Below are 27,931 nucleotides of genomic sequence, written 5' to 3'. Positions count from 1 at the left end.
AAACTTAATTACTCAAAGCAGCAACGCACTTTCAAGCATTTATAACGAAATGGCCACATCAACTAATAAACCGCCCTCAATTTCTATAATTTCGGAAATGCACTTCTACCGCTGCAAGGCGCAGATGCTTTGAACGAATTACTTCGTTTGCGCTCGTTTCCCGTCCCCTTGAGCAAGCAACGTCCAGCCGGTAGCATTTGCACAAGCTGTAACGTGGTTTGCGTTTCACCTCGATGTAAAAGCGATATCGGCGAGTTCTAATCGAATTTTATTTGCATTGCGCGAGGTCAGTGTAGTTTGCAATCTATGGAAATTCAGTAAAATGTATGCCTGTCGAAAGTGTGTCAAATTTCGAGCAAATGACAGCTGCCACGCGTACGGTATCCCTTCTACCTTTTATGATCTTGATTTCGCAGTAATGTTTTTGCCCTACATATCACATTGCGTAGGCGAATGGGGTGCGTGGGAGAACTACCCGTGTTAGCATTTAATATTCAAAATTTTCACCACCGATATGATTCGGGTATTCTGTACATGTTATTTTTGACAGCAGATTACAACAATAAAGTGCACATTTTGAGGGTTACTCTCGCATATCTCCTTTATACCGTTCCCAGTTGTTAGTTTTTATATGCACACAATACACTGTTGTTTAACATCGTTAATTTTATTTTATTTATATATGTTAAGGTGTATGTATGTATACAAAATTATTATTTTTTAAATTATTTAATTGTTTCGTATTTTGAGAAAATAACAGTTTTGTAAATTTGCAAAAATGATATCACTAAAACATTTTACTTTAATTTTTCTCCAATTAAACCGATTTTTTTTATATATAGTATAAGATCAACACAAGATTCTATTTTAATCCAATATCTTCCTAAGACCTTAAAGGTTTGTTTTTTTTTGCCATTGGATATCTCTTGGTTTCTTTGGTATCAGATTTAACCTTTTTTCCAGGTAGCCACATTTTTTAAGAAAATAATAATAATAATAATAAAAAAAATACGTGTGGCACTCTTGTTTTTTCAACTTATGCAATTATAATTATTTATTTTTTTTGCAGTATTTTTTTTTTCTTTGATATTAATTTAAGTTACACTTTTTGAGCGGGGTGAGCGATAAGAAAACAAATTGTTTTCTTTTATTGAATAAATGAGAAGTTAATATTGTTAAAATTATGTTTATTATCTATACAATACATGTAGGTTATTCAGGAGTTTTTATCATTGAAACTATAGGCTTATGGTAACTGAGATAAGAAACAAGTTTTTAAATATCTGGAAAATACCGCGTCAATGGTGCTCCTATATTTAGTTGTGGATTCTTGCTGATCATGTTGAAATCGCCAGCAAAGATAAGTGTAAATGTATTACCATTGATAATCCGATTGAAATACATAATTTCAATTGTATTGTTCAAACGAGATACTGTTCCAAAAGGTAATCCAAATATTGAATCATTTTTTTTTTTATTAATTAAATTCCATATTTTTATTTGCCAATAAAAAATTTGTATCTTAAATATTATTATTTTTGAATTACCCTGCTGTCTCTTCAATTGATTGGTTCCGCTTGCGATATGCGAAAATACGCCTAAAAGTATGCAAACATTTGTGATCGCGTTAGGTTGATTTCTGTTACGAAATTTTTTGGTTCGCTCAAGGCCCGCGATAAAAGCTATGCAATAGCTGAAAACGAACGACCTATTTGCTTCTCGAAAAAATACGCGTTAGAAGTCAATAACCCATTTGAGCTTGGATAAGGTTGTAAACGTAAAAATTTTTTAGAATATAAACTTATTTGCGTTATTTTCAAAAAATTATCCATTCCATGTGGTATTATCAAATTTTCCCAGCCAATGGTAAAAATACGCACAATTTTCATGCAGCTAGTGCAAAATGCATAAAATGCTGCAGAAATGCCGCATTGAGTTAGTGACAAAATTCCACGGTGACATAAAAAACTATATAACGAACTTTTAAGTGCAAGTGGCACGCACTCACACAACGGCACATGTGTGACCGCTGCTTATTCGGTAAAACCGCTAAAATGCTGCAGCAACATAGCATCGCCAACTCGGTCGCCGTCATGTCACACGAGTGGCATGCAACAAAATTGCAAGGAACGTCGGCAATAAACATACCACACAGCGCGTAGAGATGCGCCGCAGCTTGCCACATTCCACATGCCACAACGCGCCGCCAGCAACGCCAATAAAGGCAACGCGGCTGAGAGTTCGGCGACTGCTAACCAACAATAAGAAAAAAACTTGCCAATTCCGACAATTTGAAGCAAAACAATTGCTTGCTCGGTTAATGAAGAAATTGGTTGTTGTCATTACGACACCATTTGTGGCAAGCAACGGCAATAAAAACTAAGAATAAAATTCGCAGATCTTCACAGAATAAAAAAAAAAAAACAATTATATTATTTTGTAATTATTTAGCACAAATTTTTAGAAAAATTAGCTAATAAAATACTCAATATTGCTAATTTAAGAGAGAATAATCATTCTTAAAAGCTAACACCACTTCCTCGGGTTGCACACTCAACTTCCTCACAGGAAATGAATAAATCGACATGAAAATCGACATGCGATTTGACGGTAGGAAGTTTCGAACTGTTTCTATGAAATAGATAGTCACGCCACCTGCCACGAAAGCCGCGTCAAATTAACCGCATATTGTTGTTGTTGCTGTGGCACAATACACGCGAATTGCTAATATACTGTCATTCATCGAATCGAATTGTCATTCTCAATGATAATGAACACATGACAAATACGTATGTACAGATATACTCGTAGTTTTGGACATATTTATAGGATCACCAATTTTATATTTACTCTATTTTCACATTTACCTGGTCCATTCCATAACTTTTTCCATAAGTATGCAATTGAAGCAGGAGTGTAAGAGAAGAATAGAGTGTAAAAATGACAAAGAAGTACAAATTATCAATAAAAAATTCGTACCACATATTTCCTAGTAAAATTTTCATTTACATACCTTCTTTCTCGCTTGGCTAAATCGACTGTATTACAGTGGCTGCAGCTGTATGCCGAATGGTGACTTCATGTGTAGAACAGCACATGTTGTACATTCAATCAATTGCTAATAAAAAATTGAAGTACACGAACGAAGCCAACCGACAGACGGCAAATAGACAAATAGCCAAGTGTGCCGCATTCGCATTCGAATTATTTGTTTGCGATTTTCTATTGCTTTGGCTGTCATATTCTTTATGATTTCCATTGACATGCGATGCCGACAATTGCAGATATTTATACATGTAAAACAACAACAACAATGACAAATCACACATTTATTAACGGCTTCGGCAATGGACAAACAGAAATTAACAGTTGTCAAAGCACAATCAAGTGTTGCCAACTTGAATGGAATTTATTGCAACTGAATGAATGAAGAGAGTTCAAACTAAAAAAAAAACACATTTCGAATATACATCAATATGTATAAGGAGCTAGAGTCTACGTGATATTTGTTTGCTAGTCAGAAAGCAGCCCGGGAACTTTTGAGAAACACAAAATCATACTTTATAGAAATGCAACGTGCGCCAAAGCGGAGCTCAACTGAAGGAGAGAGGAAAGACAACTGATTATTCCGATGTGTTAAATGTAATGGCACCAAAGACGATGGACCGATGTGAGAAACAAATTTTATTTTAAGCAGAATAAAGAAGCGACCATCCGAAATGCGGTCTATGAACCCTCTAACAGCTCACCGATTGATAGAAATGGATTACGATCGCTTCAGTGATTGCCTGTAACTTTGCATAGAGATTTCAGTGAGAATTAAATTTGCATAATTATATGAAAGCCACCGAATTCATCTTAATTAACTGGGTAAATTTTTTCGAATTTTTGGAATAATAAATCCGTGTGCTTAGCTAATTTTTTTGAAAAATGAAAATGACAAAATAAGCTATTGCTTCGCAAATGTTTCGGATATTAGTGCTTTATATCATCTGTACTATAACAGATGGAAAATATTTTTTGAAGAAGCCATACGCTTTTTATTTTACTAGTTTAACCTTAGTTTTTAAAACTAATTTTCACATAGCAAATTCACGAACAGTTTCAAGCAGAAGTATTGAGTTCAGAATTATAAAAAATCTTTCACTTTACAAGTCAACCGCAAAAAATTCTACATTTAAAAGTTAGCAGACAGGAAAATGTTCATTTAGCCATTCCCTGCATGCGTTCCTGCATTTCATAGCCACTGTTTGTGTGGCAGTTCGACGGAACTGTCCGAGCAATAGACGAGCAGGAAAACGACACCTACACAGGAAAGAAAACTGTTGAAAATTTTGTATTTACTCGACTGGTCAGAGAAAAGCCAAGCGTGCGACGCCAGAGTATGCTGAGGGGAGAGTCGAGCGAAATGTAGCGTAGAATATAAAGAAACTCAAAGCTGCTGCAGAAATATTTACGCACAAATTCAGTAAAAACAACAATAACAATACGCACACAAGTATGCACATGGATGTTTAAAACAAGAGAGCCAAACTAGCAGAAAATTGCAGAAAAGTGGAAAATCATTTGCAAGCAAAAAGGCAGCAAAGTGTCAGAATGTTTAGCAAGCGCCTGGGGCGAAGTGAAGATGAGATGCAGAGAGCCGGAACAGTCAAGCAGGTGTGTGGCCGGCGCATAAGATGCTTGAACACAGTTCTGGTTTACTTAAATTTTTATTAAAACACAAAAGTTTTGGCAGATGGACCCAACAGCAGCGGGAGGCGAAGGCGAAGAGCTCTGAAGTTGCGGCTAGTAAGGCAAAGGCATGCTAGAAGTGTAAGAAAACCAAGACTAAGACTCGGTTTAAACACTTCAGCATAGCAGACAAACAAAAACAAACACTTGTCCCTCGGAACAAGCCACTGGCCACTTCACAGTATGCTGTGCACGGTGCACACACATAAGGACGAGAAGGGTTCAGTTTGCCAACGCGTAGTGAGAAATTTATGTGTATTATGCTCTTCAAGGATGCAATATTATGTGTGTGTGTGTGTGGAATTTTTGAAATGGGAAAAGTGGCAAATGTGTTTGAGCAACAATAAATTACAGCATGTCGGACCGCTGGTTACGCAATGTGGAAAATAACTAAGTGTGCTCAGCGATCGAAGGCGGCAGCACATTTGTAGCAGATGCAGTTCAATGCACCGACAGTTGATTTTGTTAATAGGGAAAGGACTGAGTACTCAGCGAGCCAGCGAATGACTCTCGAACAAATGTGGCAGATGCTTGCTGGTAATTGAGGTAGAAGACGCAGCTTACACCTTGACTGGTAGCTGAGGTCAGGTAGTTCTGGAAGATAGATATTCGTATAACTTTTGGAATCGTTATGCCGAAACGGAAACATTAAACTATTTGTAGCACGCTAAGAGATACAGCAGACAAATATAAATGACATCAGAAGCAAACGAGCAGGAAATTAGATTCTTTCAGTTTCACTTTTATTTATTTATATATTTTTTGTAGCTGAAAACAAGCAATTCATAATATCTCTGCATGATGTCATGTTTTCTTGTTTATTTCGTCACATTTTCGGCTGCCTTGCCACTGTTTTTATGACTGAATCATAAAGCGGGGAATGCCATTACAATTCAGTTTTGTTGGCATCGTTAAAAATATTCAAAAGTGGCGCACGCAGCCTCTATTGAGGGCCTCGCAGTCGGAATTAGGCACTCGCATTCCACTTTAGAGAATTTATTGCGTTCTGTCTCCCTTTTGTGTGTGAGGATGTTTGTGCATGTTTCCTTTTGGTGGGTTAAATAATTGTGTTTATCTCTTCCAAGTGTCCTCGGTTGCGTTCCTCGCGAGCAGTTTGTTGCTATTAAATTGTTGTAGCTGTGAAATTTGTATGCTGCAGCTGATAGCAAAGTGCTGCTGCGATTAAAACTTTACAAAGCATATGACAATCTAATGAGTTAATTATTTTTGTAATTAAAATCATGTGAAGGGTCTTTCTATTTTCGGCAGACATTAAACATTTTCAGAATTTATGTTCATGGTAATAGCATTCAAAAATGCTTTAATAAATCGTGTAAAATATCAAAATGTTTAATAATAAGACTATTCATTTATTCCGCCATTTACAGGGTAACTCACAGAGCTCAATAGAACATAATTAAAATAATTTTTAGTGAATATACTTTGGATAATATATATGAGCTTTTATGAGAAAATTTATTTGTAGACTAAATGGTTTAACGTTATTTATGAAGACTTCACAGTTAAACATGCATTGTTCTTATTTTATTGATTTATTTATTTTGAAACGCTCTAAAATAAACGGTTAACAAGATTAGTTTATACTTCAAGATATTTAAGGTGACGCTAATTCGAGCTGGTACAATGATTTAGACACTTATAATGCATAATGCTGAAAACAGTCGCCGACGCAAAACCGTAGACCGAATCAGCTGATACGATCTATCTTATGAGAGCGCAATGTAAATGAGAACTCACCACCGCTTCAACAAACCGTACGGTATAAAATCGCGAAGATTGGATTTTTATCGTAGAAACGAGTCAGCTGATTGCTCTTTTGTAAGGCAGGGTTGCCAGTCTTGATATTTTGTAGTAATTAAAAAATATATTTGAACATTTTTGAAATATTCTTAAACTAACACAAAATCACAGTCGAATACGTTTATTTATAAATAGGTTGCCTATTTTTATTAGTTGGATTTTAGTTTTGAGCTTATACATTGTGAAAAATTATAACTAAAATATTAAATGTGTGCAACATCATGTATACAAATTGAGTAATGGCAACATTGTTGAAATTAAAACAAAAGAAAACAACGGCTTTTTGCGGGCATAACTTTTAAAAAATTATGTTTGATATGGGCGGTAAGTACGGCAGGGCGGAACGTCGGTGACTGTTTCCAGCATTACCATCTAATCGGATTTCGATAAATATTTTTTGCTAGATTGGTACAACTTTTTTTTTATGTTCGTGTGCGGTTCGATGTCAATTAGTGTGTGTTTAGCAGCTGTTTGTTTACGACGCAAAAAGTTTGTCTGGTGATTTATGCGAATACACAAGTTGCTTGACATTTTGCGTTTCCAACAGCAGAGGATCTCAACATCTCTAATGGATCGACTCTACACATTTTGGATACGAAACGTGTCAAAGGTAGATTCGTACCAAAAGACCTGAATCTTTTGATAAAAAACGACGTCGAGTAGAAGTTGCACATTACAAGATTCGCTGAAAGCACTGAAGCCCATCGCAGCCGAGGCTTATTACAAGTGTAGGAAAATTGGACTAAGCGTTGGCTCAAGAGCCTATTTTGAAGACGATAATAAGGATTTGCATTAAAATACGTGAAAATGTATTTAGTCAGTCCGAAACAAATTTGAACAGATGGGAATATAATCAGCTGATACCAGTGTTTGAATTGAGTTTTTTAATTAAAAAAAAAACTGTGGAAATGCGTAACAACTTAAATTATATATTTGAAAATTAAATTCTAAGCTCGAATAACTTCAATCAAATAACAACAAATTCATTTAATAACGAGAGTGTCACACTTTCTTCAAGTTGCACCCACGGCAAGAGCCAACGTAAAGACGCATGAAAACCGAATTTATAAAGTGCATAATTCAAAATTTGTTATTAATTTATAGAACAACCATATATAAAATAAATTTCTTTACTATTTTAATTCAGCTATAAACCCCTATAAAGTCGGAAAGCTACTCACACACACGTAGAAATCTTTTATAACATAAACAAATAGGATCATATTTTATGTTGATTTAGTCGCGTTCACTTCAGAATACCGCAACCCTTAGCAACGGCATGGAGGCACACTCCAATTGGCAATCAAGCATACAAAAAGTAAAAATAATTATCCAAAACAAAGGAAGAACATTAACGACACTCGAAGTGTTTTACCCGGGCACGGAGAAGTCCCTTCGTACTTCAGTATACTGGGCAAGAGAATTCAACGAATGTGCGTAAGAATGTAGGTATGGTGATTTAATTTCACAAGCACATCGTAAAAGATGATTGCAGAAACTTTTGACAACTGAACACACATATTTTTGAAATATGTTGGCAATAGATGTGAATTTCCAAAATGGCTTTAAAGAATTTGAACTGTGCTAGAAGTGTTCTATTTGCACAGTCATACGTAACGAGCGACTCTTCAAATACAAAGCACTTGGACCGAATGCAATTCGAAAGGGGGCCAATACACTTTAGCGCAATGGTTGCATATATTCGTCGGCACTCATAGAAGGCGGTCGAATTTCAAAAATCACACACATACAAGCGTAAATATTGCGCCTGTGGGTGTGTGACATATGCTGGTGTGAGCAAAATACATTGCGCATTGTTCACGACATGACTGAGTGGCTGTGAGGAGGAGCTGAGAGCAGTGGCGAGATGTCAAGACAACACCGCAAAGCCAGCAGCGATTTATGATTTATCGAAAACAAATGCAGGAAGCACACGCACACAGACACTTTTCACACACGGATGGTGTGTTGGCGATGATGTGAAAGCGTCCCCAGGCCAAGAGTCACCTCTAATGAATGCACACATGACGATATGTACTTATGTGTGTCTGCGACGGCACTCACGTTCGTTCCAGCAATAGTCTGGATTTCAGGGTAAAACGCTTCTGAAATGCTGACGCCCAATGCAATTCGAAGTTTGAATTTAAATTTCTATTACGCTATGCAGCAGACGTTCGCCTGGACGCAAACACATACAATCGCATACATAAATAGCACACACACGCTAGTCGTGCGCCGCCTCTCTCACCAAGTTCAGCATTTTATTCATGGCTATTTATTTATTGTTTATGCTCTAAATGGAATTTTTAATTAATTTTTATAGGAATTATTGCCGTCGTCGGTTTTATGATGCGTCGTGCCCAGACGTAACAGCGCAAAGGCCGTGCGATCGTCGGCGCTGCTTGGGCGTTGCAACGAAATGCGGGTGGTCAACGGCCAGTCTGCCAGCCAGCCAGCCATCAGTGTGAAATCGACAATTGAAATTCAGCGACTTCGAAAATTATGATCACTTAAGTGTATAAAATATATTCAGTTTCATTTGGCGTAGCGCCAATGCGTGGCGGAACGTGCCACGCGAACGGCAGCCACTGAAGGCACTTCAGCAATGCTCTGCACAAATAGACTAAAACGTTATTGTTATTTAACTGAGTAATAGTTATGATATTATTGTATTATGCAGTGGCAATTGTAATTTCTAAAGCAGTTCAATGACTCTTAGATGAGTGTAGTGAATATTTTATACCCTGAACAGGGTATATTAGGTTTGCTAAGAAGTTTGTAACATCCAGAAGAAGACGTATTTCGATGAAAAATCAATAATAATTTCGCACGAAGTTTTCTTTTTAAGACTACTAATTTGCTTCAGGTTCAAATATTCTCGTTGAACTTATCCTGGAACTTTCAATTAGATTTTGGCAAATACCTTTCGCCCCATTGTATTTATAGCCCTAGATTTATAAAGCCAACTGTAAAGTAGTTGTAGAAGATTGAATATAATATGGTTTCCAGCACTCAAGTTTGTAGGTCTTATAGATTACATCTTTACTTTCATTAGATATATATAAATTATATAAAATCTCTTTCACCCATGAAAAATCAGGTTACCTGAGGATAAGTCAAACTCAATTACAAATCAATGTGTTATACTTATTTCCAGTTAAGCTATTCTGACCAAGTCCACAAAATACTGAAAAATTCAAAGATGAAAAGAGTTTAAAATCGAGTTTTTTCTTTAGTAACATTCCTGCAAACATCAAACAGTCGATCGTGGGGCGGGAATACCGTAAGGTTTATACATTTTTATTTTGCATTGATGGGAGCGAACTTTATCCATGAACTTCTTGCACAGTTTACGGAAGCGCTCATTGTAAATGGTGATTTGCTGAGATCGATTTCCCGGATCTATTATTATCGGTGAAATTATATTTTAGACATCAAAAAACCATCAAGAAGAAATATATATGCCAGAAGTAGTACAATAACTGCTAACAAATCAGCTATTTAACCCAAAGGCAAACAACCTTTAAACAAATGTGACACATAAGCTACACATCAGCCAACCGCTGTGCCACAACCTCCGAACCACGTGCTCGATCGGCCAGCTGGCATTATTTGTACAAAGAGGCCCGTAGAAATTTGCGCAACCCTGTAGAAACCATCGCATATGCCTAAGTGTAATTGTATCTATGCTTCATCTCCTGGGAGTACACAATTCGTTTACTTACAACCCTGCATCGGTGGAGTGAGCAAAGGAGAGTGACATACATATATGTGTAGTTACACTTATACTTGTATATATATTATATATGGAGAATTGAGGGTGAACAAGTGAATATTAGGAAATATGAACCTTTCTTGCACTTTAGCTGGAAAATCGCTGATAAAATAGAAAAATCGCCGTTTTGGGAATCTCAAATAGTGCGCAAGTGATTTCGAAAGCATCCCCACGCACAACACATAGTACTATTTAGTGGCAGTGCATCCTTTCGTATTAAAGACTATGCACCCGGTGGTAGGAAGATCAATAAGTGAGTGTTTACAGCTCTTCGTAGGATGCGTAGATAATCACGAGAAAATTCGATGAAAACAAATGCGTGAACACGTGCCGACCGTTTTGGCTGAATTGTTGGGACATTGTACGCAGAACTGATAGTTCGGCTTGTGGAAATTGTTGTATACATTTGTAGATGTGTTTTCGGATAAGATTACATATTTGCCTATTTTTAAGTATGGTTCTACTTTCGAAATGGTTGAAACAAAAAAAAGTATATTGTGCTTGAAACCCTAATTTGAGTAGCGTTGTATCTTAAGTGCAACATTAGAAGGCGTATCATGCAAATATTGGTAACTCGAGCCTTGAGTAATTCAATATTTTCTTTTCGATTTGGACAATGGTTTTCAGAAAAGAACTTTCTACTTTTTTAATGCACTTTAAATTCCCCGATTTTAAAATTTGAAATACGAACATTGGATTACCTCTGAAATCGTACTTTTGAATTTTACGAACTCACTCAGCCCATTTTAAATACTTAAGTGACTGTTTATTATCTTGAAATCTTAATTGTCTCAAATTAAGTTCAATCCAAACTGTCGGCTACACACAAACTTACACGAACGCACACATGCGGAGCAAACAACAATTGAACGAAAAGACTAACCGCCGAAGACATGAAGCTTTAATTAATTTAATTTAAAATGAACTTAATTAAAGCAAAGTTCTGACAAGCCAACATTGTAAACATAATACACGGACGCACATACTAAAAAGCGAGTTCCCAACTATGAGAAAAATGAAATTGTTTAAACGGCAACACAAACAAGCAGCACGAAAGAATGGAATAAACTTGAGACGAAATATACTTGAACCAACTAGACTAACAACAGACAGATGGACGGACGGACAAACTGATAAAAGCACATAGAGGCTTGAAATAGACATTTGCAGTTAGCAATCCACTCGAACGAGATCCGAACACATGTCGAGCGAGCTGAGCACACACTTCATATGATTCGTAGTACTCGTAATAGGCATAAATACAGTTGCCACAGCCAAGAAGCCCTAGAACCACTTGTGCTGCGCGAGTGCGAAAACACAAAAGGAAAAGAGAGAGTTAGACAAAAGAAGAAATCAACAAACTGGAGCTGATGAAGATGCAAGAGCAGGCCGCAAATAAGTGGAAGTAGGTAGGTCTGTAAGTGGATATGTGGCACAGAAGTCGAACGGAAACAGCAATTTGAAGCGAGGATGCCACTGATTGGAGGCAAATGAGGGAGCAATGACGGGCGGCAGATACGCGCGTACACACAATCAGATTGATGACAATAATGACGGCATGAAGTGGCGGTATTGATGTAGACGATGATGGCCCTAAATGGCTGGAGAACTGCTACTACAGAGCCAAATCGGTGTAAGTAGCATGATCGCTCCGGCAATTGCTAGATAAAGATAAATAACTAGATGTGTCTGTTTTGCATTTTTCAAAATTTCCAATTAAACATACTTTTACAATAGAAGAGGGAAGGAAACCAGCTCTTAGTAGTGAGGGGAAATGTGTGTCGCACGTTGACATTGAGATATTATTATCTTAAGTGCTAGCGACATTTCGACGTGAGATGCTGACAAATGCTTCCCGTAAATGGTCGATCTAAGATGTTTAAATGGCTGCAGTCGGGAAAATTAAAAGATTCTAGAAATTGGATGACATCCATGGATGTTCTATTTTTGAACGTCTCGGAGTCTGAAGTTGAGGCTTCAGTATGCTTAAATCTGTCTCGTTATCGTCCCGATATAACAAAAGATGGTTTCAGTCTCTATTCTCACAATATTATCAATGGAGCAAAGATCCCATTTTGCTATTCTGAAGTTAGCTGTAGTTTCGATGGAATTATATGTGTCACAAAAACTTGCGTATGCAGTCCGAATTTCAAACCGACATTTTGAGAAACCGGAAATGAATCAGTTTCCTTATTAAAGCACAATCTCCGTGATATGAATTTGAAACGGCAATTTTTACGGAAATTCAGCTCACGCTGATTTCTCAAGAAAATCGCCACCTGATTAAAAAGATTTATTTAACTCGATATAATCATCATCTTTTAGGTGATCCGCCATCGTATATGTATAACAAATGCGCGTGCTTGAAAATTTCTTGTTGGATTTCGACCATTTTTGGGTCTACCCTGAAAACACTATTTTTGCAAAGTTTTAAGAGAAAGAATCATATGGAAAATTTCCATCTGAAAGTGGGCGGTGCCACGCCCTGTGTACAATTTTTACAATAATTGCTATTTAATTGCTGGATAAGAAATTTAATGCTTTTGAGGAGTTTATTTAGTGAGCACTTTTAATAGTTTTCAACATCACCGTTATATGAGTGGTGGGCATGGTTATCATCAGATTTTGCTCATTTTAACAGTATATGAGGAGGAGCTAAAAAACTTGCTCATAGCAAGTTTAGTCGATTTAGCTTTAGAGGTTTGTGAAATATATACTTTCAGTCTCTTAGGGTGTGGGAGCACGCTCGCTTTTTCAAAATTTCCAAACCGCAGATGTTATTCTCTACTTCGACATCTTGTATTAGAATTTATTATACACACCATTAAAAACGCTGAGCTTTGGTTCGTAAAACACCAATTTGTTCGAGAGGAAGATCTGATGTATGCCTTATATAGCATGAAAGTGGTTACTACTTCCATATATACTTGTATGTACATATGTAACTCGTTTGCATTCTATTTGAAAGCCTTTCGGTCCACTCATGCTCTCCAACGGACTCTTCCCTCTTAATATGGCACTTCCAGTGCGTTCATACATTTGTTTTCAGTACTTGACAACAATGAGTGTGATCCCGACTCACAGAACGCACCTTTCGAAAGATTTATCATCATCAGCAACACCAACGAACCAGCAGCTGTGGCAGGCACACTGGCAACATCATCACCATCGACACCAACCATAAAAGTGACAACAAAAATAAAACAATGAGATTAACGAAAGCATTGACAACCGCACCGGCGACGACAACAACAACAGCAGCAGTAGTAGTGAGACTGTAGTGCTGATGGGTTCATGCAACGTTGTCTGGAGCAGCTGCGCACACACGACTACAAAAGGCACAACGAAATATTACTTTAAATATGAATTTCAAGAGTTTGGGGGCCACAAGGGCAGCAAGCATTTGAAGATGTCTGCTTGGAGAATGCAAACAAATTGAAGCCACTCTGCACTTTCGACTGCAATGTAGTTCGTCATTCAACGGCAGCAAGGCCCGCCCCGCTTGGCTATGATGCAGGCCGAGTGTTGTGTGACATTTGGGCACATTGTTCCGGGGAACTGGAGCATTAACAAGCAAGCAAAAGCTTACATATTTACAAATATACATTTGTGTGTGTGTGTAAGTAGTGCATCTCCCGTCGGCTTCGCGTGTCTTCCACTGGGTACTTGTGTGTGAAGTAATTAATATTGATCGATCAGAAATTGAATTGTGTCTTCGAAGGCGTTTAAACTAGCTATTAAATTTGTTGTTGTTGTTGCTGTCGTTTCTGTTGCATTGCAGTTGCGGGCCAGCGCCACATGTGTAATGTGACACAAATGCAATCGAACGGTTTTTATGGTTTGTCTGTCGTGTTTGCTTGTTGTCATATTGTCTTTTCCATGTTGTCGCAGTTCGTCGACACAACCGCACACAGCGACACGCTCTTGCATGCATGTGAAAATAATGGAATTGGATGTCGAGCATTCTGTGGTTCATCGTGTAATTATTGGTCTCGAGAAGAATTCCTTTTTAATTGCTGCTGTCGGGCTGGTATATTACGTGAGTTCACTTAATTCTCCCACAACTTTCTCACCTATACGCCCGATGCGTTTGTAACCGAGCAAGCTATGGTCACATTACCGCCAGGCAGACAGGCACGGCACACAACAGGAGGCGGCTCAGCGAATCGCTTTCGGCTCTTCGGTTGGCAGAGTGTAAAATGAAGCAGTTAAAGTTGCTGATGGTACGTAAATTGCTTGCTTCACTCCAATAACGCCACAAAAGTTTACTTGACACATTTAGCAAACCGATGGCATGGCAGGTCAGATTGGCGCAGCCGCCATTAGGTCTCAATCCCAGTAGTTTCACATTTCGTCATACCTTAACCTCATTGCGATTGCATGAGTTTGTGTTTTGAACGCCGCCGATTAAAAGGTAACGCAATTATAACCTAACTGTGAGGGAGTAAAAGTGCTGGGAAATGCTAGTATCAATATTTGGGGCGTTTAAAAGGTGTTTGTGATATGTATACAGTATGGAGATCAAATTTATGTGATTAACGTAATGAAGTTGAAAATTCAACTATGGTTGCCATATATCGACAGACATAACAATAAAAACCCTTAGATCGGTTGCATCGAAGCTAGAATACAAAAAAGTTTCCATACAAGAACTTGACAAAAATATTGATGCATGCTTACTAATTTCAGAAATCATAAAATATATTTGCGATATAAAAAAAATTTGAAATATCTGATATGCATTTGCTTAAGAAAAAGTTCGTTCGAATTGTGTGATTTTGCATAAGCACCTATCCGTCGTTCCTCGTAAGTTGTGCCATTATCTTTAACTCACTGTTGGCGCTTTCGCCGTTTTACTCGAGCTCTTAATTAAATAAGCCGCATACTCAGCGTGTGACCTCAACTACACAGCTTGCAGCAAGGCACGCTATATTTACGTAATAGCAACTAGGGACGTTTATAGAGATATCTAGGCGCATTCGAACATTAAACATGTCAATGGTTTCGATGAGAGAGAAAAAGTGGGGATGAGTTCGAAATCCAAACTGCAATTTCGCTGAGTAAATCGGTAACAACATTTCTGACGGTAAGTCGCCTTCTTACCTTCCCAGGTATTTGTGCGCATTGGACGCCTACTCCATTCAAACATTCATCGCATGTGATTGCTGAACTGTAAGGCTTCAATAGTTCGTTTTAACAGTTTTATGACGTGCAATTTCGCACAATATCAAAGTGCGGAGAACGAAAATGGCAACGTTGAGTTTGTCATTTACAAAAGTGATATAAATTATGGTGAGAGAGCAGAGGCAAGCGAAAGGGCGATTAGATATCAACGAAACCAGGTCTGTGCTGGCCATGAGTAGGCATGTAGACACGCAAAACCGACCAGGCCAGGAGGCAAGCAAGCATACAATCATAAAACATTAATTTCCATTGAAAATGACTTAACCTCAAACATGCGTGAAAGCATGCGAATGTGTTAGTGTGTTGGTGTGTTTGTGGTGTTGAATGTGTTTATGTAATTTGGCCACAACATGCATACACAACATCCTCTGCACGCAAACACACGAGAGATTAGTAATCTCCAATGCAAGCCACATTCTTCCCACATCCATTACACTTCTCCTTCCGCCACTCATTTTCGACACAACACTGTCCACCCCAAATGGAAGACACTAAACTGTCTTTGCTGCAGATGAAAATTAATTTGTTTCAGCAACACTAGAACAAAAAAAAAAAAAATAGAGGGACATGGAAACGAGAAAGCAGGAACTTCAGCATTCACCAAGCACCACCGAAAGAAAGTCGATAAATTTCGGTTCGGCTTCGTGGAGAATTACGACTTACTAAAATGGTGAACAAACAACAGCTGGCGACTAACTGACGCCACGTCTAAACAAACCATATGGGCACATAAAATTACTCCGATTGTTTTCCCGGGTAGAAATAGCCCAAGATGTGCTGAGGAGTTCGGAAATAGTTAATTGGTGAAAGCGGAGATGGCGTAGTAAACGTCACACCACTAATTTTCCCCGCTTTACGTAATGTGTGTATGTAGTTAGTAGAGAAGTTTGCGCAGAATAGTGATGAAATAATGCGAATTGCCTTTCAAAGCTTCGGCATATGTATGAGTTAACCATAGCAATTGAGTCAGGACTTAGCAGGAAGTTAAAGAATAAGAGAATTGTGAATTATTTATTCTTAAATTTAATTAAGCATTATAAAATAAATATAAGCCATTACAGAAAAGAGAACACTAGCGGTCCATTTACAGGCATAACCGGGTTAAGAAGTAGATAGCTTTGAGAAGCAGAGAGCTTAATAGTAGACTCAATCCATGAGCATTCAAGCAAAGTTTGCATAATCAATCTGGTTATGATAACGTGATCGGTTAAGTAGCGATCAATTAGGTTATAACTCATATATGATCAATAATGGTTAAGTGAAAAAAAGAAGATCACATAAGCGTTCAACCAATGAGTCTCGTTGTGCAGTAAAAAAAATCTGCTAAGTGAAATTTTTGTTGAAAAGCAAAGTTATAAGCCTTTGTGTGATCTAGTATTTTTATCGCCGAAACAGTCAAAACGGTTTTCAATTAATCTTTGCAGCTTGATATTTGTAAAAATATTAAAAAAAAAATAAATTCTACAGCTTAAATTAAAATTATTAGTTTCTTTCAGATTTCTACAGATTTCTGAGAATTGAATCACTTATTGAACTGAACTCCATTACTCAGCGCTTTCTCATTGGAATGTCAAAGAAAAAGACGAACATGAAGAATAAATAGACAGTGCTCAGTAGGCATGTGCAGCAGCAACATGCAATGACAACATATGTTGCACATTGGTTACGCCCATTTTCCGCGGCTTCAACCAATTTCGGATAAGATCAACATTTTTTGATAAAAATTCCGCAATTCTACCCAAGCGTTGAATACACAGTTTTCCCACACTTGTGGGCTACTAGAAATATAACGGTTTCGTTCTCATAGCCCTCGAAGATATTAAAACGTATCTATGCATGTGTTTCATGGGTGGAAAATTCGAAAACAAATTAAACCAGAAAATGTGAGCAAAACAACTTTAATAGAAAAACTGTTAAATTTTCAATTAATTAAATGTTTAAACGACCAACAAGTGTGCAACTGCCACAAATATGAGCGCCAAAATGCGGAGGAGAACTGGAGAATGCCAACAAAGCTGCTGGCGCACACTAGTCTATTAACAAAGACACACATATCTACCATACATGTGTGAGCTTGTACAACTTGTTGCGGTTGTCAGCTGTCGCTTCATGTTGCTATTGTTGTTATTGCTATTAGAGTTGCCAAAAAGCGCAGAACGGCGCGATGGCCGTGCGAACTTTTATATGCATTACATCACACATTCAAACACACATTGAGTCGAAGTCAGTGTGTGTTTGTGTGGCTGCACCGAAATTGCAAGTGCCATTGTTGCACAAGTGGCACATACGGAATATTGATAGCTGTGCGCCTCGCCGCACTGACCACAGTGCAATTCGGCAAATTCACTTTGCAAATAACTCGAATTAAGTTGCAGTCGCGCAGGTCGCCACCAAGAGCAGCCTATTAACGTTATTCAACGCGACCACAACCAAAGTGTTCACTCTCGCATGCGGCGGCATGTGGCAAGCCGCAATATTCCACTTTTGCACATCCCACGCAAGCGCTCAGCGGCGCACATTTCGGTAGACTCGTCGCGGTCTCTGCAGCTGTCAGCGCGGCGCATTGGTACGGTGCCTGCGAACCGCGCCGCTCAACAATGTGTCTGCAACATGTAGCCGCACAACGAGACTTACTTACACAACTTCGGTGGCGCCTAAAGTGCTTTTAATCAAAAGTCCGAATAGAAAATCGCAACTAGATTCGCTTGAACGAACGCTAACTTGACAATTTACATTTGAATTGATTGAATTAACAGACACTAATACAGACATTTAGACAAACAAACACACAAAAATACGAAAACACACGAGTGACTTGTTGATTATTTTGCATTCGTGCGACATATCGACGAATATGTCGCAAACGAAAAGCCAGAATGGTCGGAAAGCAGCCCAACTTACAGGTGAACAGTGAAGATACGAAGGGGTAATCGGTTACACGAACTGTCGAGGCGCATTAACGCCGTCAAATGAGTGTAATAATAAATTGCACTAAAATTTTATTTAAATTGTATTCCGACAACAAGTTGCAACGAGCAAAAAAACTTGCAAATAAGTTAATAGCTTTGTTAGTGAATTTTTACAGAGCTATTAAAATAATGTGGATCTACAATAGTATGGAAACATGACTTTTTTGGTTATTTACTTGTGCTCAGAACCAATACAAAGCTTCCGTGTTGGTACAAGGCTAGGTTTTATTTTCATTTTTAATGTCGCCGATAGTAGCATAATATAAGGAGAGTGCGGTGAATAAAAGCTATAACTAAATTTTCTGGAATCATCTGAAAGAAGAAGAGCAGAGTGTCCTTTACTTAATACTTTTCACTCGTTGATAGAGTTACCATCACTCTTATAAATGTTTTATTCTAGTTACATCATATTAGACATTTCAAAGAGTTGCGGTAATATAAAGGGGTTCTGGGGTAACACTGAAGGACTATCATGATTGTTGATGGTTGTTTTGGTTTGAGAGCGGAAAGTTCCTCAATTCTGATAATGCAGCAATCCAAACGACGTGGATTTCAAGATAACGCTTTCATATTACTCCATCTCTTGTCCATAGAAAAAGGTTATAATAAAAAAGGCAAGCCCGCAGCATATTATATCTCCAAGTACTTCGAATAAAAGGCCACCAGCAAGTAGGAGACGCCTTAAAATTTATGGGGCCCTACACTTGTGCACCAAATTACTATTACCTTGCGTCACCGAGATGTTTGGTGACAGTTTTTTCTTACACGTTTTGCCAACCTTTGTGCCTAACAAATACAATAATAATCATTCAAATGGAGCGCTTTCCCCTTTTGTACATTTCCCTTTCGAAAACTCACAAATAAATAAAATAAGTCATTTCAATTTTGTGTCACGTTCCGAAGTATATACTCAGCTATGAGCCATTTAAAGCACGAACACAAAAATACATAAACAATAGATTAAGAGTGAGCTTTGGGTTACCAGATGTTATCGCAAAATGTGTAATCAAAAGAAAACAAATAAAAGTTAAATTGATTTCGATTTCGACGACGTAAGCAGCACTCGCTGCCTCGAAGCCCGTTGCCGGGGTGGGAAACTCAGCAAATATGTACATGTATGTATGTATATGTGGGTGTGTGCTTCATAAACGCATTTGTGCACTCGTAAATCTAGCGCGGGAATGGGCTTTAGGTTGAAAATTGTGGCCTCTGCGTGGAGCAGCTGGTAATTATGGACATTCAATGGGAACAAATAAATGCTACATTCCATTATCAGCAGTTTTCAAACGGTATCAGTAAATATGTGGGAATAAAGCTTTCAAAAAGTATTATATTTCTAGTTGACAGGAGACAAAAGAGGCAACGATGTATTGTATATATTTATATATAATGGACATAAATAAACATACAAGGATCTTTCCTGAATAAATTGTCAGCTATGCAGAGGTTAGGTGTGTGAAACGAGCAAACGTCTACCCTTCCCTAAATAAGAGGACTTTATCTCAAAGATAGAAACCGTTTCGGATAAAAAATTTAAAATTTTAAGAAACCATGATCCTTGTAATGACTTACAATTAAAAAGTAAAAGCTAAATTATGTTAAATTATATTATTGTCCATCTGAAATTAATATTTGGTCCTTACATTCAGAAAATCGCACCGGATTTTAGGATCGTTTTTTTCACAAACTGAAAACGTCTAGATCATTCTAAGAATATTATATACATACATATTATAATACTGAAAATAATCATTCTAAATCATTATATAATATTTTTATCTTGTCTGGAAACCGAATATTTAAAAATTCCACATTGCGCCCATTCACTAAAATTGAGAATAATTGGCGGAAAAAAGCGGCTGAAACACAAAACGAAAGTAATAGCGCTAATTAAAATAATATACATACATATGTAAAAATATGTCTATTAACGGGCGATGGATGGAGGCTAAGGTCCAACAACCAAAAACTGACAACAGGAATGTTCATTAGCGAATTTTCGGCATTGTCTGCCACGCCGACGCGTGGTGTGGGTGCCTAGCTGAGACTAATAATCATAACCACGCCACCAACAGAGCTGCCATTAAGTGCGAAAAAATAACAGATAACTGCACCAAATTTACAAACAAACACAGCGCTAAACAGTTACTCCTACTAGAGTTGCCATAGCACCTCGTTGGTGGTCGCACAAGCCAACAAGCTGAGCGCAGCCAACATCAACTCTTCCTCCACCAAAGTATTCACATTTTGTTTGCTACACACGCTACAAAAGAACCATTAAAATTATAATGGTGAGAGTAGTTGTTGCCGAAATGATAATTACCATTTATTCTGGTACTATGAATGCTTGTTTGTTGTAACCGTAAGTGTTGTTGTAAGTGTAAGTCTTGTTTTTAGGTTGGTTTTGTTGTCATAGCGTTAATATAATTGGCAAAAGTTTTTCACTTCCTTCACGCGCCTTGCCACATTTCCGTATTTTGCTCCATCTGTAATTTCGCTTTTTCACGTTTTTTGTTCCCAAGTGCCATTATAACTTTTACTTGCTCACTCTCTTCGGTCTCGTTTACATTTTTACGGTCATCTCTATTTCCACTTCACTTTCATTATTTTAGTCATGTGATGTTTTTTACGTAATTCTTGTTTTTATTGTTGTTTCCAAAATTCTGTTCCCTTTTATTGTTTTGCTTTGTTTTGTTTATGTGCTTTTGCGGTTAAATTTGCGTTTGAATTACTTGGAATTGTTAGACTGTAATTTTGGTCTTTGTGGGTCTAAAGAGTTATGTTATGCACTTTGCTACTGTGTGATAGCTTTTCATGCTCTTTAAGGTTTAAAAAGTAGAAATAGATTTTCGTGAAAGTTACAGTAGAGACGACGCTGACGTTCTTTAATTGTGATGTCCATTATGATACTCATTGATACCACATTAACATTACAAGTTAAAAATCATTCGCCGAATTTAACTCCGACTAGGCTTCGGTTACACAGACACGACTGTCTTCGGAACGTTGCATTACTTGTCTTTGGAAATCACACTTCCGAAGCAAAATACTAATTATCTGTAAAAACTCGGCACTTTAAGGACCTCAAGCTTGAAAACTTCACGACTTCAGCATGGCCACATACGAGCATAAGTTCTAACTGTTTCACGAGATTTAAGTTGATAAAAAAATTAAATAACGAAACATTATTAAACGTTAAAAGAGCGAAAAGGACTACTCTACTTATACAAACCACAGCCACAGTCGATAAGAGCTTAAAGCCTACATAACCTACAATTTCGGGCAGGCGTCATGCCAAAAAGGCATCGCGTGTTAAATATAAATGTTTTGGGTTGCTGCAAAATGGTTTTTAACTAAGCCGCCACAGAAAAAGCTCACAAAGTAAACAAGTCGGCATGCAAATTAGAGAGCTTATAAAACAAATGCACGCGTAAAGGATTTACTTGACGTTTTCTAAACAAAATGTTATGCAAATTATGACACACGTCAACACATATAAACACATATGAATATGAGAAGCGAAATTAGCATATGCTTTCATGCTCCGGCCAATGTTCGGCGATAAAAACAAAGTGCCATAACGCACATTGCATTAAACCGTCAAAAAATCCATAAAAAATGTAGATGCAGAATCTCAAAGATACGGTTAATGCGTAGCGATGCGCAGCCGTTGAGACCATAAAATGCAGCTTTTGTTGTTGGTGTGCTCCAGCGTTTCCAGGAATTTGATGGGACGCTTTAAAATCGCAAAAGTATGTGCTGGAAATTATGACCAAAATATGCGACAATTTCGTTACGAAAGACAATGTGATGAGGCACACACACACATACAGACCCACACCACAGGGCATGTGTATGGGTGCAAGGCGCCGGTACCTCGTAGTTCTTAATGCATTGCATACATATATATGTATATGGGTGTATGTGCGTTTGCCCATAAATGCAAATGAACCTTGGCGCTTGTCAACTGCGTTGTTTGGCTGTTAGCAGCGGTGCCAATTTACCGGAACTTCGGCGACAATGACCGCACAACCGTCCCCTTTCACCGCACTCCCTTGTAGAATGTAACCTTTCCACCTTCCCGCCACACTGCAGCCGTCACTTTCGCAGTTCTTCTTCTTCTCAAAAATTTACAAATTTGGCCAATTATTTATGCCGCTGACACTCACCTGAAACGAGAGGAGAATAAGAGAACAAAATTAATTTCCTGGTATGAGTCAATTCTCTGTTTTATGCCGGGAGGGCCTTAAATAAATTTCTATAGGCTATAAAAGCATAAAAGTGTCCCAAAAAGACAACTTCGCGCATAAATCGTAAGCGGAACTGGCACTTTGTTCTTAAATAACGTTATGTGGTGCGAAAGCTTTCTGAATGACTCAATGGCTTAAATTTGTCATAACTGTGTGCATGTGTGTGTAACGAGAAATATATACAAATTCTGAGCTCATAAGTATAAAGCCAATATGATTGTGCAGCTTTTGTCACAACGAGCACTTTTTCATGGCGGACGCCACATGCCACAAGCTCATCTAGCAATCATTTATCACTTGAACGTTGTTGCATAGGTCATTTCTACATATTCACTTACCTTTAATTAAATATTTGCTCTAGTTATACTATTATTTCCTAGAAGGTGTCTTCGTGCTACACCGAACTAACACACAATTTATGATTTTATTCTAAGATTATACTTCGCCTGAATGATTTCAAACAAAATATTTCACAATTAGTTTAAAAATATACAGAGCTAAAATTATGTTAACCCAGACTCAAGACTCTTCCTTAAATAGAAAAACAATGTCAATATGTGATAAAACAAATCTTTAAAACCCTAAAGGAAAGCATTAAAAAACTTTTTGTAAGAAAGGTCTACCCTTGACATATTCTGTCAAATGGATCAAAGGATGGTAAAATATTTCTTTGGAACATTTGAAACACGATTCGTCTATAATTTTATGTTATACGATCTTTTATATATTTTTGTGCAGAAAAAGTCAAACCACGGTTCACAATACAAGTGTGACCCGAACGGGGATCAGTCTCTTGTCGGAAGTGTTTATCGTAGACCCACTTTGAACTCACAACTTCGAAGAAATTATGGAAATTTTGGTGGACAATAATCGTGTTAATATTAGAGAGATGGGAGCTCACAAGAAAACAAAAATGAAGAGAATAAAGCATATTTTGAAAGCAATAATGAAAACCGTGTACCTAGAGCTCTGTTAGCTGTATTTCCGTCTGCTTCCAAATTGTAAATAAAATTTACGCTACTCGGCACCTATTTTTAAATCGAAAATCAAGATTTATTATTTTAAAATTTAAAAGAAAAAAAATTGGAGTTAAAAGCAAATGCATAAATCAAACTCCAAATAATCGGGTTTGTCCACTCAATACAGATTTATCTACAAAATAGGTACAAGTATTAGCTAGAACGACACAAAGCGGCCGCCGCGTAGACATCAAGTTGGAGTAAGGCCGAAAAGCAAGAAGCTGAAAATCTGAATGAAACACGAAGCTGCTGGTGCGAGCCAGGCGTGGCATAGACACAAAGTGCAACATCAAAAACACTTAAATCATCTCGAGTTTGACTTGGATTAATATTTATGGCGAAAAGCCAGCAAACAGCCAACAACCAATAAATTAATCGAAAAATGGAATTGTTAAAATAAATAAAGTGCAGGACATATATACATGTAAGTAGATCTATGTATCGATGTTTATAAGCAGCATGTTGCAAGGGGTGGAAATGAAGGTGGGGGCTACACGCCACTAAAGCGAGCTCGATGATAACGCCCCATAAATGTAGCTAATTCATAATTTATACTTAACAAACACACTCAAACCAACAAACCCGAGCGAACAGTGGCACACACAAAAAAATGCATAGCAGCCGATGCTTTAACCGTCATCATTGTATTCGTTGGGCAGAGGCAGGCGACGACAGAGGAAATAACGGCAATGAAGTGCTGCAACGTGGCAGGTGGTAGGGAAGAAATGTGGGGGGTTGCTGCAGTGCCACTGTGTCTCCACTGAATGGTTGAGAAAAAAAATCGTCTCTATACAGTTCACAGCTTCTTATTGTGCATTTTGATTTTCTTCCGTTTGATTGCCGCCATAGAAAAGTGTTTGGCGGGCGTTGGCAGCAGCAGCAACGTGCCGGCAGACAATAAAGTAAGTGAAGAAAAGTGTATAATTTTCAATAAGACGCGCACAAAGCAAAGCGTCTCAAATGCCGTAGAATGGAGTGCGAGCGACAAATTGAATGCAAACAATTGAAAAATATAAAATGAATTGCTGGGGATTAAGCGTTCTGAAAATGCGACTGATATCCATTTGTTGCTGAATGGAACTTGATTGTGACGTACTTAGCTGACAAAGGACTCAAAATTAATGAAAACTCGAGAGCAGCTTCTAATGAATTTTACAAAATTTCAACTCTTAAACAATGCCGTAAATATTTTGTTTGAAAACAGATTTAATTCTGAGACGTTCTTAAATAAGCTAAGGAAAAATTACCGGCAACTAGTTTCTCAACTTCACTGGCTGTCCCGTGAAAAGATTCGTAGACATTCGAAAAGGTTCCACGGCATCTCTAAAACCGGTCAGTTCATGACTTTCATTGTATTTTATTTGCTCCTCGAACGTTTTAAGATATATAGATATATACATATGTACGTATGCGTACTTGGGTGCTAAAATGAAATCGTACGGACATGACGCCTGCACTGTCTGGCGTCATTGCCCAAAATCAACAAAAACGCAGACATTAAAACACATATTTCTCTTACACATATAAAACATAAATTGAGGACAGAAAAAATCTCTTGCAACCAGCTCTGTGTGTGGCGCGCATGATTGCGTTGCTGCGATGCAATATTATCCCCTTAAAACTGTGAAACTCAACGAAGCAATGAGGCATTACGCGAAATCGCGTCGCCCATTTAATGTATTTCATGAATTTTCAATAAGCGCGAAATATGCCAATGCACGTCGTTTTCGGCCTGTCAGTTGGAGAATGTTGCGTGTGTGTTGAAAACAATATCAGCAACAGCAACAGCGCCAACAACAACAACGGACAATTACACATCATAAACAATAAATTATTTTGCACTTTTCCGTTTTCAACCGACGCGCGAGTTGGCGCCCCGCACTTTCGGCGGATCTGCCTTACGCCGACTGTGGTAAGAGTCAACCATGCATGCCACATTGCGGCTGCATCAGCAACAATTCTCAATTCTATTTATTCTTTCGGCAAATTGGCAAATGGAATTGAGTGCCCGCCGCTCAACCCGCCAAGCAGACAAGAAGATGCAAACCTCAAACTACAAACACAAATTTCCGTATAACTACGAGGGTGATACAATAAATACAAAGCAAAAAAGCACAATTATAATAAAGTAAGAACCTAGGGGAAAAATAGTTTTGAGCATGTTAGTAAGATATCCAAACTTTTACATTTCTGCTGACGACGACCTTCCACAATCTCTGAACTAACTAACTCATGACCTCGTATAACAGGCCGATTCGAGCCAATCAACTTCATATTGATCAATTTAGTAGTGTTTATAATAAAACAGAAATCGACCCGATTTAGTCAGGTAACGGTATAATTGGGTCATACGCTTTTACTCGAAATATCTCCTCCAATCAACTTAATTTAGAAATCATGAAATATTATCCGATACTTTAAAGTAATTTTCATTGAGAGCGGATAAGGAGCACTTATAAGAGCTTGAAAGTCTAAGAAGGAGAGACATATTTGAAAAAGTTACTTCTTTGTATAACTATTCTGCTTGACTAGACAGATAGGAAATGTATAAACCTATAATAATAGAATGCGTGTATTAAACCTTGCCGAGCTGCCACATTTATCCAAGCGCACTCGTCGCACCCGACAGAAAGCGAACGTACATGTGTACTTTCAACTGCAGCGGAAAAATCACGCCGCACTGTTCTGTCGCCTGCGGCCCCACCGCTCTGTCGCACTGATTGTGAATTATCGTGGCGCTTTGTCTTCGGCACTCATTCTACAAGGAGAAATGCTGTCACAACGTAGTTACAAGCATGTTGCAAGTTGTCGTATTGCACGTTCGCCGCTTGCCGTCTACCATGCTGCCGACAATGCGGAATGTGTGTTACATTTTAATTAACTGTTGTAATAATTCTTCCGATAAAAAAAATTAAAACACAACAACAGCAAAGAGGTGAAATCATTAGCAAGCAGCAATAATGTAAAGTGCACTTAAAAAATTAGTTGCGGGCTGCGAACGCCTATAAGTAGGCAGCGAGGAATGTACGACAACGAGAGAGTCGACATAAACTGAAAAGCTAGTAAATTTGTTAAAGCTAGAAAATAGTTGCACACATAGTTGCAACAGTTACTGAGCTGGCAAAGCTGTGTAGCTAAAAATGGAGAAACTATAGTTTAAACGCCTGAGGGTAGGCCACATGGATTATAAATGCTGCAAGCTCAAAAGTTTAGAAGTTTATGCAAAGTTTAGCAAGTAAGCTTATTAAGACTACAGTCTTTGTCTGTACGTTTCCTGGCATAAACTCGTTCTCTTTATTTCTTTTCAACTGCTTTTCCTTTTTGATTGAAAGGAAGGCTATGCTGATTAACCTCGTTCTAGTTGCTTATGGTATATTAATTTAGCAAGTGCTAAGGGGATAAAATGAACTATTGAGGATAAAAGAATTTTGCAGTGTCAACTGGAATCCTTAGGATGTTCCATATGTAGCTATTAAAATTAGGCTACTGATATCTGATGTAACAGTACTCGAAGCAGTCACGGAAGTAACACAAGTTATACCACCAAATGCCTGCGATTGTACTTTTTACAAAGCCGGCAGGTTTCTGCGAGATAAAAAGTCGTATCGTAATTTAAACTTTGTCCCGTTTAGTACAACCGGTCTAAAAGTGTTCACCACCATAACTCTATAGAAATATGAACTATAATTTTGCCTCGAAAATTACTTTTCGCTTTTCAAACTCTTTGTAAAACCGTATAGCTAATATCTTGATTGGGCGCCAAAACTTCCACAATGAACTATGAACGTTTCCCAGATATACGAGTAAATATACAAATATTTAGACAACCTAAACCTCGGCCCTTTATTTTAACATCTATTTCTTGTTTCTAACATAATTCTATATTTATTTGCCTTTTATAAATAGCTTGCTACAGCGCCTAAAAGCAGACGACGTAGCCACAAAGCGGCGAACAAATAAAACTAAATTGTGCAAACAGAGTAGCAGTCAGCTCTTCCGGTAGCTTTTGAACTGCACCCGAATGCATCATACAGACAAAATGCATAGGGGTACTGCAAGCGCGTTCACGAACTTCAGCTGTTCCCGGCATCATACTGCAACACCGTAAACGGCACAGACGCTCTATTAAAGCAGCTTGTGTTTGTTCTTCAACGTAGAATCCTCTGAATGGTCGCGCGC

General features: G+C 37.9%; 1 protein-coding gene and 1 long non-coding RNA gene across 7 annotated transcripts in view; both read right to left on the bottom strand.

Annotated features, from left to right (window-relative positions):
- Nucleotides 1–27,931, bottom strand: part of fra (neogenin protein frazzled) — a 128,102-nt gene that overhangs the window by 62,012 nt on the left and 38,159 nt on the right. The gene's annotated exons all lie outside the window — the stretch shown is intronic.
- LOC118681770 (uncharacterized) lies at nt 2,726–3,321 on the bottom strand. The gene is made up of 2 exons (XR_004977522.2): nt 3,014–3,321; nt 2,726–2,883 (listed from the first exon to the last, which is right to left on the bottom strand). It is a non-coding gene; the product is annotated as an uncharacterized lncRNA (long non-coding RNA).

This window comes from Bactrocera oleae, chromosome 4, assembly GCF_042242935.1.
Source record: "Bactrocera oleae isolate idBacOlea1 chromosome 4, idBacOlea1, whole genome shotgun sequence".
In the NCBI taxonomy this organism is placed as follows: Eukaryota; Metazoa; Arthropoda; class Insecta; order Diptera; family Tephritidae; genus Bactrocera; species Bactrocera oleae.
Note: the sequence above shows the minus strand (reverse complement) of the source record. Positions and strands in the feature narration are given on the sequence as shown.